Source organism: Salmo salar, chromosome ssa06 (genome assembly GCF_905237065.1).
Source record: "Salmo salar chromosome ssa06, Ssal_v3.1, whole genome shotgun sequence".
Taxonomy (NCBI): Eukaryota; Metazoa; Chordata; class Actinopteri; order Salmoniformes; family Salmonidae; genus Salmo; species Salmo salar.
Genome location: NC_059447.1, coordinates 26494094 through 26510996, shown reverse-complemented (window position 1 = coordinate 26510996; position 16903 = coordinate 26494094). Strand labels below are relative to the sequence as shown.

General features: G+C 40.3%; 1 long non-coding RNA gene across 1 annotated transcript; it reads left to right on the top strand.

Annotated features, from left to right (window-relative positions):
* The first annotated feature begins 2028 nt into the window (after positions 1–2028).
* LOC123743414 (uncharacterized) lies at positions 2029–11281 on the top strand. The gene is made up of 2 exons (XR_006770184.1): positions 2029–3396; positions 10271–11281. It is a non-coding gene; the product is annotated as an uncharacterized lncRNA (long non-coding RNA).
* Positions 11282–16903: the final 5622 nt, after the last annotated feature.

Genomic DNA, 16903 nt, shown 5'->3' with positions numbered 1-16903 from the left:
AACACATGTACAGTGAGCGTAAGGGCTGTAATGGATCGGCACTTGCTCTTACACTAAATCACATTCTGTGTATTTGTTTCAGTGAGGAAAGATCCTCCCATCGTGACATTGACAGACAAGGTGCGCACGGCACTCAGTGATAAGGTCCACGATCTATGGTTGATGACTATGCTACCCTCCTACAACCAGAGGATCTCGTCTATCATGTCAGTGCTAGACGTACTGTACGTTTATGACCAACTGCTTCCAGAAGAATATGCAGAATTCCGGGTAAACAGTAGCAATTGCAAAGCTATGATTGTACAACTGCAGGGACACTACCATCCCTGAGCCGTCCCGAAAATTCATCTCATTGGTAGTGTCTTCATTTAACATGCATGTGTTTGACATTCCGAACATTATGTCTATGGAAGATGTCTTTCTGTTTGCATAGTACAACTGGGCCCTGTAACAACCCATGATGTGAATCCTTGTATTACAAACGAAATAAACAAGTTGAAGTGACACCACATGTTGCTATTGTTCCGTTATTTATTAAGATGTTATTTATTAAAAAGAGGGGAGTCCTTGTTCACGTCAAAGTAAGAGACTATGTTTCTTTACTAATATTATATATAAGATTAAACAAAGTCCCTTAGGATGATAGGCAGCCTATAATTCCCGGACTTTTACAAATGATAATTGCACAGTCCACATATATGTCTCTGTTGTATTTTATTATGCAGTTCATTCAATGACTATGACCTTGAAGGATACCAAACACATCACACATACAGTATGTGAATTTATTGCAAGTACAGAATGTGGTCAATGGATAAACATTGTTCTAGTCCACACCAGGGCCCAGATTGCTGTTGTTATAGGCAAGCAGGGCTCATGTATCCAACCAAGACTCATTCATGTATCCAGGGCTCATGTAGCCAACCTTCCAACCATGCCATTCATCCAGGCACTGCTCAGTTATCCGAGCATAAGTCATATAACCAACCACGGCTCATACATTTAACGAGGGCGCATGTAGCCAACTCCGAATCCTTTATCCAACCAAGACTCATTCATGTATCCAGGGCTCATGTAGCCAACCTTCCAACCATGCCATTCATCCAGGCACTGCTCAGGTATCCGAGCACAAGTCATATAACCAACCACGGCTCATACATTTAACGAGGGCGCATGTAGCCAACCATGGCATTCATCCAAGCACTGATCCTATATCAAACCTAAGGTACTTACTTCTATGGGAGAACATGCATCCAACCATGGGTAATGTGTCCAAACACAGTTCAGACTGTACCATATATAGATGCACAGCACCAGTGTTCCACTATTCACTAGACACAACCTCTTTCTGTATAATGAATTGCCAGTTATTGAAGAGTTACAAGGACGATATAGCTGAGAGGCATGCTTACATCAAATCAAAATCAAATCAAATGTATTTATATAGCCCTTCGTACATCAGCTGATATCTCAAAGTGCTGTACAGAAATCCAGCCTAAAACCCCAAACAGCAAGCAATGCATGTGAAAGAAGCACAGTGGCTAGGAAAAACTCCCTAGGAAAAACTCCCTAGAAAGGCAAAAACCTAGGAAGAAACCTAGAGAGGAACCAGGCTATGAGGGGTGGCCAGTCCTCTTCTGGCTGTGCCGGGTGGATATTATAACAGAACATGGTCAAGATGTTAAAATGTTCATAAATGACCAGCATGGTCAAATAATAATAATCATAGTAGTTGTCGAGGGTGCAACAAGCACGTCCGGTGAATAGGTCAGGGTTCCATAGCCGCAGGCAGAACAGTTGAAACTGGAGCAGCAGCACGGCCAGGTGGACTGGGGACAGCAAGGAGTCATCATGCCAGGTAGTCCTGAGGCATGGTCCTAGGGCTCAGGTCCTCCGAGAGAAAGACAGAAAGATAGAATTAGAGAGAGCATATTGAATTCACACAGGACACCGGATAAGACAAGAGATACTCCAGATGTAACAGACTGACCCTAGCCCCCCCGACACAAACTACTGCAGCATAAATACTGGAGGCTGAGACAGGAGGGATCAGAAGACACTGTGGCCCCATCCGATCACACCGATCACACTGTGGCCCCATACATCACACCTATCGTGGATGGGGTCCTGACAAGCGACGTGATGATGTGAATCTAGTCAGTTATTTTCGCAGTAAGGGTAATCAGGTTAAGATGATGCATAAGCTCATCAAACACTGCCTCCAGACCGAGGAACAAGAGGAGAGATTCCTCACGGTGTTACGTGAAACAAATCTGTACTTATATGATGACCTGCAAGAAAACAAACCACAGGGAAAGTTCGGTGAGTACAATTACATATAGTGAAACAAGGCCTGGAATGGATAATCACTCTCTCCATAACTAAACTACTCTCCTGTGTCTTTGTGTCAGTCAGGATAGATCCTCCCGTTGTGAAATTGACAGTCAAGGTGCGCACTGCACTTGGTGACAAGGTCCACGATCTATGGTCCATGACTATGATACCCTCCTACAACCGGAGGATCACGGCTATCATGCCAGCGCTAGACGTACTGGTGTTTCACGACCAACTGCTTCCAGAAGAACGTGCAGAGTTCCGGGTAAACCGCGACCATGACTATGATATGATTGTGCAACTGGAAGACATGTGCAGGGACACTACCATCCCTGAAACGAACCGAAAGTTCATCTCCTTGGTAGTGTCTTCCTTTAACATGCATGTGTTTGATATTCCGAACATTATAACCATGCGTATGAAAGATGTCTTTGTGTATGTGTAGTACAGTGAGTCCTGTACCAACCCATGTTGTTTATCTGTGTATTACAAAGGAAATAAACACTGGTGAAAATAAATGTTTTGATGTTTCCCTTTATTACCATAGGAGTCCTTTACTTATATGTATATTAAGTGTTTAAATAATACTGATTGGCTTTAGTTTACTGTAGGGCCTACAGTTAAGGGTAGGCAAATATGTGCTTGTTGGACTCATAACAAATATGGTGGATAATTAAGATGATGGATAAAAGCTGTTTACCGTTGAAATAAATGGTCAAGGTTCTGTCTATGTAACTAAGAGTTCCCTGTCTCTCATGAGCATGCTTTATCGCATGCTCAAACATGGTCACACTAGAGAAGGAACACCCACTTACAGAGACAGGAAGAATAACCATTTTTTTAAATTGGAAACTGCCCAATAACAGCTGGTTCTGGTCTATTTATTCCCTTCCCCGCACCCTTGCTCTGCCAGCTTTCTCTACCGTCTTTGCTCATACTGCTCTCTTTTGCACCTTGTAGGTGAGAGAGGAGTATGGCAAGATCCTGGACAGCGTCTGTGCACTACAGAAGACGAAGTACTCAGAGTTTTCCTCCAACCAGTCAAGCAACAGCAAATCACAGGTATTAACTCTTACTAATTGAGTAGCCAATATCTAAAAGAGCAGAAAGGCTATCAATATGATGTACTTATGCCCTCCAACACTTAAGTTTGAGTGACACTGAACACTAGGTAAAGTTCTGCGAGGCAAAGTTCTGCGAGTAAAAGTTATACCATATTTACTGTTATACCATATTTACTGTTAATTATATGCTGCCATTAAATATATTCTGACGAACTGCCCTTGGAAAAAGAATGGGATGGTAAAATCTATTTCTGTCATGTACTAAGAAATTCTAGATCTTGAGGTGCAATACTTTTAAATGCTCAATGAAGATGGATTGCTTTGATAATACTACTTGATGATAAACACATTGCTCATACAGTTATATGGACCGAATAATGATGATCCAAACTTCTTTGACAATATTTATAATAATCTAATTAGATACAAATAACACTATTACAGTTTTAAGTAAGTCAGTAGACCGTAAAGGAAATCATACTACCAACTATCACCCCCTGGTGCTCATAGAGATTATGAATATTATGGACACGTTGGAATTGACTGACATTGGCTCAGAAACCCGGATCTCATAAGATATACTTGGAGGAGGCTTAATCAAGCTAGTCGGATTGATTCTTTTCTGGTATCCTTTTCTATGGTGCCAAAAGTGAAATATGTATTGATTGAGGATCGAATGCGATTATATCATCAACTTATATCCCTCCATATAACTATGACCTACCTTCCATGAGGACGGGGATATTTACAATTTTACCTGGGTTTATTGACTGACAGAAATTTCTTAACAAAAACTAGGCACATACTACTTTTTCCTGCACAATACAGGTTCAGCGGACCTACTTATCATATGGGAGGCCAATCAATTGAATCTTCATCCCCAAAAATTGGTCAACAGAGAAAAGGCTTACAACAGAAATAGAAAATCTAACAGATATCAATGGTGTTGATGAATGTACTGCAGAAGCACTGAATAATCTATACACAATATAAAAGGAGTTTGAGGAACTTATTCATGAAAAAATCGTGTTTCACTTATCTAAAAAACAGAGCAAATTGGATGTTTTTTCCTAAACCTTCAATATAGAAACACAACCAAAAATAACCTACAGAAAATAGTTACAAAGATGGATAAATCCTTATCTCACCAAAGGATAAAAATATTTTAACCTGTTTAGGTATAGGGGCAGTATTTCCACGGCCGGATGAAAAACCTACCCAGCTTAAACAGCCTACTACTCGGGCCCAGAGTCAAATATTTTATTAGTAGATTTGGATAGAAAACACTCTGAAGTTTCTAAAACTGTTTGAATGATGTCTGTGAGTATAACAGAACTCATATGGCAGGCATAAACCTGAGAGGTATCCAACCAGGAAGTGGGAACGCTGAGGGTTGTAGTCATTTCAAATTATGTTCTATCAAAACTACAGTGTCTGTGTGGTCAACTTGCACTTCCTAAGGCTTCCACTAGATGTCAACAGTCATTAGAACCTTGTTTTAGGCTTCTACTATGCATTTTGATTGAATAACACCCGGAACAGTAAGTGTTCTGGCTGGGGTCACTGACTTACCTCGCGCGTGGTCACAAAGGGTTAGCCATTTTTCTTCTTCTTCTGTAATGAATTTGCTATTGTCCGGCTTTAAAATTATCGAAATTCTACGTTAAAAACACCCTAAAGATTGATTGTGAACATGGTTTGACATGTTTCTACAAACGCTGAGGGAACTTTATAACTTTTCGTCGACGGTGGATAGATGCGCTTCATGCATTTTGGAATGGTGATCTGGACGCGCCAACAAAATGGATTTATTTCGACATAAATGATGGACTTTATCGAACAAATGAACATTTCTGGTGGAAGTGGGAGTCCTTCCAAGTGCATTCAGCCAAAGATAAGCAAAGGTAAGAAAATATTTCAGAGTTTTGTTGAAGCCGCGGCTGGACGGCTAACTGTATAGCTTGCATTGATGGTGGGGCTCAGTACTCAGAATATTGAACAATATGCTTTCTCCGTAAAGTTATTTTGAAATCTGACAAAGCGGTTGCATAAAGGAGTAGTTTACCTATAATTCTTTAATTAATTGTTACATATTTTGTCAACGTTTATGATGAGTATTTCTGTAAATTGATGTGCCCATTCACCGGAAACTCTGGGGTGAATACATTTTCTGAACGTCACGCGCCAATGTAAAATGGGTTTTTTGGATATAAATATGAACTTGATAGAACAAAAAATGCATGTATTGTCTAACATAATGTCCTAGGAGTGTCATCTGATGAAGATCGTCAAAGGTCAGTGCATAAATTTAGCTGGTTTTCTGCTTTTGGATGGCTATCCTTGCTTGGAAAATGGCTGTGTTGTTGTTTTTTGCTGGGATGGTATCCTAACATAATCTAATGTTTTGCTTTCACCGTAAAGCCTTTTTGAAATCGGACAATGTGGTTGGATTAAGGAGAAGTGTATCTTTCAAATGGTGTAAAATAGACGTATGTTTGAGAAATCTGAATTATGGTATTTTTGAAGTTTTGCATTTCGCGCCATGCTATTTCATAGGCTAGCGGAACTCCTAGAAGCAAGAGGTTTTAAACAAGCTCGTCAAGTTGGACGGTCGTTTGTCAGTGAGTTTTGTGATATCCTTCTCCCAAAAAATCATGTTAAACAATTTCAGACACCCCAAAAAATATTGAAGGCCTAATTACACAGGACAATCTATGGTTGGCAATTGACTCCTTTCAGACGGGAAAAACCTCTGACCTTGATGGCATTCCAATAGAGATCTACCGCTTCTTAGACTTGCTTTTAATGAGAATGACAGATCTATAACTCACTTTTTTATGTGAATTTAGTCGGCCAAAAAGTTACATATTGCAGCTTTAAGGGGCAAAACATTTATGGATTAGAGAAAAAAAAAGTATCAATGTACGCCGATGATTCATGTTTTTTCTTGAGTCCTCAATCTTCAACCTTCAAGGGCCTTATTGAGGACCTGGATCATTTCTCCAGTTTCTCTGGGTGAAACCCACCTATGATAAGTGTATTATATTATGGATTGGGTCTCTAAAAGATATCAACTTTAAATTGCCATGTAGCCTCCTGATTAAATGGGTGGATGGTGAAGTTTATGTGCTTGGTGTACATATACCAGAAAGGTTTAACGACCTTGGAACTATTAACTTCGATAGAAAACAAAATAGATAGGATCCTTAAATCATAGAGAGGGAAACACCTGTCCATCTACAGGAAAGTTACCCTGATTCATTCTCTATTGATATCTCAGTTTATATATTTACTAATGGCTCTACCGACTTCAGGAGAATCCTTTTTCAAGTCATGCGAGAAAAAAACTTTTATTTTTAATGGCATACCATTAAACGAACATGAGTTTGGATATTAAGGCATTAAACCTCTCTCTTAAAGCCTCTATACCAAAATTATATCTAAATCCAAACTGCTTTTCCAGATGGAAGGCACATCCAATTTCAAAAGTGAGCTTTTTGCTTTTATACTGATTAAAATAAAACATTTCCAGTGGATTGATAACGTAACCCTGTTTAAATTATTCTTCTTTTAAAATGAAGCCATACAGAGCTGGTCAAAATTCAAATTTCATACTCCAGAAGAGGCAGAACAAATATTACAGCAAATAATGTCTAAACTCCAATGTACTAATTTTTAGGGGAAGAAATGTAGAAGGAAGGTATCATGTTTATGAATGACAATGTAAATAAGGACAGTAAAATTATGTCACAAAAGAAATGAACAAACGTGTATGGAGATAAATGCATAAGTATAACCAACTCATTGCAGCTCTGCCACAAAAATGGAAGAGGCAATTACTCAAAACAGAAACAAATTAATTGGTTTGTCGGCCTCCAATGAAAAACCATGCATGGCTTAAAATGACAGGTATAAATCATAAAATGTACCAGTTTCAATGTAGGGTTGAGAGGTTTGACAACTATGCATTATAAAATTCAAGATAGTTGGGAACAGGTTTTTGATGTCCCAATACCATTGAATCAGGTTTATGAACTGATATACAAAACAAAAAATGGATGCATCAATCCGATCTTTTCAATGTAAACTACTATATAAAATTCTCGCCACAAACATAATCCTCAATATATGGCACAATGAACAGTCAGCCCTGTGCAGACTCTGTCATGAGGAAACACAATAAACAGATGATCTCTTTTGGTACTGTCCTTCAGTGGCTCGGTTTTGTAGTCAGGTCCAGGAGTGGTTGTTACAGTGCCTTGCAAAAGTATTCATCCCCCTTGGCATTTTTCATATTTTGTTGCATTACAACCTGCAATTTATATAGATTTTTATTTGGATTTCATGTAATGGACATACACAAATAGTCCAAAAATAAAAAATGGAAAAGTGGTGCGTGTATATGTATTCACCCCCTTTGCTATGAAGCCCCTAAATAAGATCTGGTGCAACCTATTACCTTCAGAAGTCACATAATTAGTTAAATAAAGTCCACCTGTGTGCAATCTAAGTGTCACATGATCTGTCACATGATCTCAATATATATACACCTGTTCTAAAAGGCCCGAGTCTACAACAACACCACCACCAAGCAAGCAGCACCATGAAGACCAAGGATCTTTCCAAACAGGTCAGGGACAAATTTGTGGAGAAGTACAGATCAGGGTTGGGTTATAAAAAAATATCAGAAACTTTGAACATCCCACAGAGCACCATTAAATCCATTATTAAAAAATTGAAAGAATATGCCACCACAACAAACCTGCCAAGAGAGGGCCGCTCACCAAAACTCACAAACCAGGCAAGGAGGGCATTAATCAGAGAGGCAACAAAGAGACCAAAGATAACCTGCCAAGCTCCACAGCAGAGATTGGAGTGTCTGTCCATAGGACCACTTTAAGCCAAGAAAATAAGCCAACATGTTTGGTGTTCGCCAAAAGGCATGTGGGAGACTCCCCAAACATATGGAAGAAGGTACTCTGGTCAGATGAGACTAAAATTGAGCTTTTTGGCCATCAAGGAAAACGCTATGTCTGGTGCAAACCCAACACCTCTCATCACCCCGAGAACACCATCCCTACATTGAAGCATGGTGGTGGCAGCATCATGCGGTGGGGATGTTTTTCATCGGCAGAAACTGGGAAACTGGTCAGAATTGAAGGAATCATGGCTGGCGCTAAATACACGGAAATTCTTGAAGGAAACCTCTTTCAGTCTTCCAGAGATTTGAGACTGGGACGGAGGTTCACCTTTTAGCAGGACAATGACCATAAGCATACTGCTAAAGCAACACTCAAGTGGTTTAAGGGGAAACATTTAAATGTCTTGGAATGGCCTAGTCAAAGCCCAGACCTCAATTCAATTGAGATTCTGTGGTATGACTTAAAGACTGCTCTACACCAGCGGAACCCATCCTACTTGAAGGAGCTGGAACCGTTTTGCCTTGAGGCATGGACACAAATCCCAGTGGCTAGATGTGCCAAGCTTAGAGACATACCCCCAAGAGACTTGCAGCTGTAATTGCTGCAAAAGGGGGCTCTACAAAATATTGACTTTGGGAGGGGGGGTGAATAGTTATGCACACTCAAGTTTTCTGTTTTTTTTTTGTCTTATTTCTTGTTTGTTTCACAATAAAAAATATTTTGCCTCTTCAAAGTGGTAGGCATGTTGTGTAAATCAAATGATACAAACCCCCAACAAATCCATTTTAATTCCAGGTTGTAAGGCAACAAAATAGGAACAATACCAGGGTGGTGAATACTTTCGCAAGGCACTGTAAGTCATATCTCTGTTCAGATGGACCTACAAACAGTACTGTTAGGAGATCTGAAAAACCACGATCAATCGATGGGAAATATCATTACACTCTTCGGTAAAGTAGTTATCTTTAGGGTAATCTTGATAGAAATGGTACAAATAGAGAGGTTCAAGACGCTCGTAAGACATCACAGTAAAATAGAAGGATGTATTGCAAAAGGAAATAGTAAAATGGTCGTGTACTAGGAAAGATGGGTTAGTCTGTGGACATCGGAGGGTTGGAATTAAGATTAGAGTGTACTGTATTTGTGAGCGAAGATAGCAGTGAGTAGCAGTAGAATAAGTATTGTTGGCCGTTAGTTTTCTCCAATCAGGGGAGGATTGATAGTGCTGAGAAAATATATATAATAATAATAATAATAGGGGGATTAGAAATTAGACAAAAATGTGCATGATAGAACCCAGAATCTGTAATATTATTAAGGCTGATCTGCAAGTTAAAGTTCTGCATAAAATATTACATTTACTGTATTATACAAAGGATATAAGCATATTAGAATATTTAGATAGAAGTCAAATGTGCATTCATCCAAACTTCAGAGTATTTCAATTTCTGAGGGCACACTCTTATCAGGTTAACGGCCAATTTGGAACATTTGTTTTACAGCGCATTGTAAAATTCTCACTTCTTTCCCCATCCAGAGACATCTTTAATTAATCAGTCCATTACTTTAATCGTTAATCATTACTGACCATGGTTTGGGACATCATGTTCAGGCCGGAGCAGAGGTGTGATCAGTCTAGTCATTTCCTTCAAGTGAGATTGCTCAAAGGCAATTTTAAAAACCTTTCAAAGCACAACAAAGGAGGAAAAGAACTGTCATTTTTTATGGTTTCCATAAAATAAGCAAACGTGTGATTCTGGCCAGGGCCGAAGCTCCCTAAAGATAATGAGGTGGGTGAGGAAGGTGTTAAGTGAAGCATTTTGTCTGGCGGGTGAAAGAGAGACAGCAGAGCCACTTGCGGATTAATAATGAAGGACTGTGATGACGGAGTCTGATCAAAAAGCAACTGATTGACGTTGTTGTCTGTCTTTGCCCTCTCTCTTTGCCCAGACATCCAAGAGCGCCCAGAACACGGGAGAGTCTCAGATCTAGGGGGCAGGACGCTGGTTGCTGGACATGACCCCTGGATGCCTGACCTCGTGACCTCCTAGCAACACCTGGGAGTTTTATAAAAGCATAACCACCCTGGTTTAATGACAGGCATAAGTTAATGCTTGCCTGGTCCGAGATCTGTTTGTGCTGTCTTGCCAAAAGAGCACAAAAGGACCAGGATAGATTGATGGGATGGTTGATGTCCGTTTTTTTGTGACAACTATATTTCGCTTTAAGCAGTATTGTGCAAATTTTTTTAAGATTCTGTAAATATTACAGTACTTTCTCATTGGGCTGGCCTGGATATTATTTTAAGCTAAAACTCCAAAGAGTAACGATAAAGTATTTATTGTTTTACACTGATTTTCCTATTGACAGTTTCATGTCTTTTTCCAACCTTGTTATTCTTTGGATTATATAATACTGATGAGAAACCCCCCTCCTACTGTAGAAGAGTGGACTAGTCCTGCATGGTTTAAGCAGGGACAACTCATCATGGATTATTACATTATGCATTATCCAGGTACTTTCTCTGATCTTAAAATACATAACAGATTATAAATTATAAAAAACAATTTTTTTTAAAATAGCCATAAGCTATCATGGTTTTATTTAAAAAATAACCACCAAAGGTCGAGTTGTGAGAGTCAGATTGAAATCATGTCAGATTGAAATGTATATTTTGTGTATATAGTTTTATAATTGTATCTCAATTTTAAAAGGGATCAACCAAAAAATGTACAAGAATCATCATCATGACTGTTACATTGTTTCTAGTAAGGTGTGCATCCTGTCAAATAAGGACAAATTAAAATGTAAATCATTGTAAATATTTTCTTTGTATAGATAATTTGTATGACTTTTTTTACTGGGAAATGGCATGCTTTTATCACTGTACTGTAACTTCTCTGTTTTTAGACTTTATTTGCCATGCGATATTTTAATTGAATAAAATATTAAAATATTTTGTATCTGTGTAAGTTGATTTTATTTTGTTAAATGTGGTTGAAGATACTGTATATCTAAGAAATGTTTTTCTGTCTCCTTTTTAGATTAAGGCAACTGCAGTATGTGTAGTCTACCTGAATCTGATGTGGAATTGTTTTGAAAAGGTTTCTGATTGGTTCAGAACTGTTTGTTTTAGTACAGACGTCAAACTCTGAATGGGTGTGGATAGAGTCTCCATCAGATTGTCTCATCTCAGAAGATGCAAACTGACAAAGGCAATTTCAGCTGAGCCTCAATGGGTTTGCAAGTCAGAGTAACACGGTATGAAAACAGGAAATTAGAAATGTTCGCCTTGAAGTTCCTTGATTTATTATAATTGCTTATAAACAGTCACCTCCAAAATTATAGGAACCCTTGATAAAGATGAGTAAAACAGACTGCATAAAATAAATAATACAAATACTGAGCTATAATGTATGCTAAAAACAAATAGAAAATGATATTGTTTTATAAAAATAAAATTGCTCAGAGAAAAATATGTTAAAGAAATAATTGTTAAAAAAATACTTTGTGCACCTTCCTCATTCTGTCAGTAGAGGATGCCTGGTTATTCTTTAAAAGTATTTCCTCACCATCTTAAATAAGCATGCCCCATTCAAAAATGTGTTAAACTAAGAACAGATATAGCCCTTGGTTCACTCCAAACTTGGCTGCCCTTGACCAGCGCAAAAACATCCTGTGGAGTACTGCATTAGCATCGAATAGCCCCTGTGATATGCAACTTTTCAAGGAAGTTAGTAACCTATATACACATGCAGTTAGGAAAGCAAAGGCTAGCTTTTTCAAACAGAAATTTGCATCCTGTAGCACAAACTCCAAAAAGTTCTGGAACACTGTAAAGTCCATGGAGAATAAGAGCACCTCCTCCCAGCTGCCCACTGCACTGAGGCTAGGAAACACTGTCACCACCGATAAATCTACAATAATCGAGATTTTTCCACAGCTGGCCATGCTTTCCACCTGGCTACTCCTACCCCAGTCAACAGTTCTGCACCCCCCACAGCAACTTGCAAAAGCCTCCCCCATTTCTCCTTCACCCAAATCCAGATAGCTGATGTTCTGAAAGAGCTGCAAAATCTGTACACCTACAAATCAGCTGGGCTAGACATTCTGGACCCTCTCTTTCTAAAATGATCCACTGCAATTGTTGCAACCCCTATTACTAGCCTGTTCAACCTCTCTTTTACATTGTCTGAGATCCCTAAAGATTGGAAAGCTGCCACAGTAATCCCCCTCTTCAAAGGGGAGACACTCTAGAACCAAACTGTTACAGACCTTAATCTATCCTACCCTGCCTTTCTAAAGTCTTCGAAAGCCAAGTTAACAAACAGATCACCGACCATTTCGAATCCCACCGTACCTTCTCCCCTATGCAATCTGGTTTCTGAGCGGGTCATGGGTGCACCTCAGCCATGCTCAAGGTCCTAAATGATATCATAACCGCCATTGATAAAAGACAATACTGTGCAGCCGTCTTCATCAACCTGGCCAAGGCTTTTGGCTCTGTCAATCACTGCATTCTTATCGACAGACTCAACAGCCTTGGTTTCTCAAATGACTGCCTCGCCTGGTTCACCAACTACTTCTCAGATAGAGTTCAGTGTGTCAAATCGGAGGGCCTGTTGTCCGGACCTCTGGCAGTCTCTATGGGGGTGCCACAGGGTTCAATTCTTGGGCCGACTCTTATCTCTGTATATATCAATGATGTCTCTCTTGCTGCTGGTGATTCTCTGATCTGCGAGGATAATGGCACTTAGCCTTTTTCTATAATGTTTTATGAGATTGGAGAACACATTGGGAGGGATCTTAGACCATTCTTCCATACAGAATCTTTCCAGATCCTTGATGTCCTTCTGTCTGCACTTACAGACTGCCCTCTTCAATTCAAAACACAGGTGTTCAATGTGGTTCAAGTCCGGAGACTGAGATGGCCATTGCAAAATGTTGATTTTGTGGCCAATTAACCATTTATTTGTAGATTTTGATGTGTGCTTGGGGTCATCGTCTTGCTGGAAGATCCACTCGCCGCCAAGTTTCAACCTGCTGGCAGAGGCAACTAGGTTTTTGACTTAAATGTCCTGGTACTTGTAGAGTTCATGATGCCGTTGACCTTAACAAGGGCCTCAGGACCAGCGGAAGCAAAACAGCCCCAAAATGTGTGGTAGCCTTAGCCAACCCTAAGACAGTGTCGTGTCTTTGGGGTACCATTAAACTGAAGACATGTTTATCAATTAACTCCCTGTAATTATTATCACGCGATTAAACTGATTAATCGTTTAATTGTAATTAACTAGGAGATCGGGGCACCAAGGAAAATATTCAGATTACAAAGTTATAATTTTCCTAATATAACTTTCCTATATTATAATATAGGCCGATTATCTTCTGGTTTAAATGGTGTATTTTACCTCGTGTTCAGTCTCATTCCAAACGTCGAAAAGTGTTGTATCTGCACGAACCCAGTCTTTACTAAAATCATCCATACATCAATTGTCTTAAAATCATTTATTTACTACACTAAGTAATTAACAGAAAACATACAAACAGTAATTATCGTCACAAAGGATTGGTAGAGTAATGTGCCCTAATGGCTAACAGGCATGGCTGGTCTGTTAGACAATGGGTCATAAACGGTCAGCTGAGGAGGTACACAGAGTTCATTAATATTAACAATTGACAATTGAACGCTCATTCATTCGGGAACAATTGCAATCAATATATATTTACGCTCAGTGTGTCGTCGGGATCCTTGTTGGAGCGTCGTTCTGTGGAGAGTTTTGTCTCTCTCTCTCTCTCTCGGTTAGAATAGATCTTTCAAAGCGACATTCATTAATGTCGTCATAGAATGGATGTTTCGTTGGTCTTCGCGTTCGATGATATAATTTACTTAGCTGCAGACTAATAATTAATATCAAAGACTTGTTCTTATTCTGTCGGTCTCGATAGTCTAAAAGTTAACCACGTGGTGTAGTTCACTTTCAGTAGAGGAATTGGATGGTAAAACCTACTGGCCAACTCACTAATGGAGTGGAGGCCTGGTCTGGAGAAATGTAGCTCAGGGTATAGTTTTATAGTGACCCTTGAACAGGCTTGTCAAATGACGCCTGGTCCTGTCTGTGTCCCTTGGGGGCTTGCCGATGGCTGAGTGAAGCTTGGTACAGAAATCCAATTCTATCACATTAACATCAGTACATAGCATCTCAATGTATTACAAATAGCTTTATCCTTATTAATACATTTTATACAACCATGTGGATGCAAGTCTCAAGCTGAGGCTATTATATAAACAGTTTTATGGTAATATGGCTATATTGTCTCTTCTGAGTATCACAAAATTGTACCAAGCGGACCAGTTCGTAGCTGGATTCTTCACCAATCTTCCATACCTTCTCCAGAACACAAATGTCGCTTGGCTCCCCAATTCTGTGAGTTGGAAGAATTTCCTGTGTCTCTCTATGGGCCATGTGGCCAGAGACTCCTCTTAGAGTTTTTACAACCCTTTCACACAGGGCCTGGGTGGTTGGGAAGGTAGGTTGGGGGATGGTACAAAGGGGAGGGGGTCAACTGTCCTTTCTGTACCCAAAGAGGCCAACGTCATGACATACCCCCCTGGTGGTTTGGATCTTGTTTATCCTGCAAGTTACAAATCAACATAAAATCATGACCACGTGATGTCCCATTGGTAGATCATCGTTGCAGTCCTCTCTGGTGGTTGAACTTGGTAGGCTCTCTGAAAGCGGAGCCGTCCACCACAAGGATGGGCAGTTGATGTCCGGTTGGTGATCGCCGTTGCGGTCTCCTCTAGTGGTGTACCTTGGTAGGTTCCCTGGAAGCTGTAAAGTACCCCAGGAAGGGCCAGGGGATGTCCTGGTTGTTGATCGCCGTTGCGGTCCCCCCCTCTGGTGGTTTACCTTGGTAGTCTCTCTGACAGCGGGCATGCCGCCACAAGGATAGGCCGTGGGTGTTCGGATTTGGGGTCGCCGTTCCGGACCCGTCGTCCAGACTGGAAGATCTGGCAGTAGCTTAGGCAGATGTTAACAACGCACACACACTCATGAAATATATATAATTACATTCATTCCCCAATGAGCGGCGTTGTGGCACTAAGTGATGGTTGTATGGGGACTTTGTTTATGGCTCTATCACTTCCTATGTGTCAAAGGAACTGAACCGAAAAGGAATGAAAGCATAAACAAAACAAAAAATATACAAAATATAGTTCTCACACAAAAAAATCATCTAATTGGACTGTATTCTATATACGTCCAATGTTCTGGCAAAATGATTATCATGGCATTGTCTCTAATGCCATATCTAGGGTTTTTCCTACTTGGTGTGTTGCTGAACCGCTATCCTAAGTTGATAACTATATGATAAGTCTACAGCTTTAATGCACTAGTTTTGGGCAGTCTACAGGTATGACCTATGGACTTCTGGGAAGAAAACTGGTGAGTGCTGTAGAGTCAAAGGCCTAGAAGTAAATGTTCAACTTTACTAAGGCTGGTATATTGCTTGGGCCCTTAAGTGGTCCTAGCATAAATCCTAATTGGATGTTCCGTTGTGCATGTGCGTTTATGCTTACACAAGCGCTCATGTCAAGGGAAGAAAACCAAGTATCCGGGCAGATTACAACTTGTTCAGAATGGGTCTGACGTAGTCAGGTAATTTTCAGGTCAATGCCTGGAGGTCAGTCAGAATTGGTGTCAAGGGAGTCTGTAGTAGTTTTTCTACAAGTCACTGTCTTCCACTATTGTAGTGGCAATAGGTATGAAGTCTATTTCATAGCTATGTTATCCACGGAGGAGCTAACCTCACGACGGAAGTACTCTTTAAGTATTGGACCAGTCATACGTGGTGTGATCATGGTTCATGACTTCTAATAATTTTCCTCCTGAATGGAGGGTCCTATTTATTAGTGACATGTGTCTTAACCATTGGAAGAGTGCACTGGAGATTCCCCTCCACGTGTTGCACTCTGAGTGACTCCTATGTCGCTGTTGTCAATGGTAATTTGATTGGTTAAGTCTCTAACCTTCTTACTGATTGTAGCTGGACTGACTGTTGCTAGTATTGGTACTGGTACTCAAGGGGACCAGTTATCCTACCAATTTATTCTGAAATATTATCTACCGGAACACATGATTGGAGCATTTTACTACTTGTATTGTAGTTGAACCTACGCATGACAAAGAATGATTATTGATGCCATTAGTTTTGGAGGTGGACAAGTCCACTGGACTTCCTTTACGACCAGTGTGGTACACCTCAGTACTATCTTAGATGTCTTCTAAGATAATCCCCGTCTAGGGGCCTGTCTGCTCCTCACAGTTCTCATAGGAGAGTTTACAACTAGATTTGATTTATGCTCTGGCGGCCTCGTACGGTGTTGTCCGTAGTCTTGACCCCCCCACCGGTCTCGATGAGGCTCATCATGGGTCTGGGCTACTATTCCCCCCCTTTGTGCCTCGGGACCCCCCCACCAGCGGGTGGTGTTGGTGTCCGATGCGCAAACGAGAAGATCGGACCCTACGTACGAGTTTTCAGCGGCCGCGTTGTTATGAGAATGGCTGTAACCTTTCAACC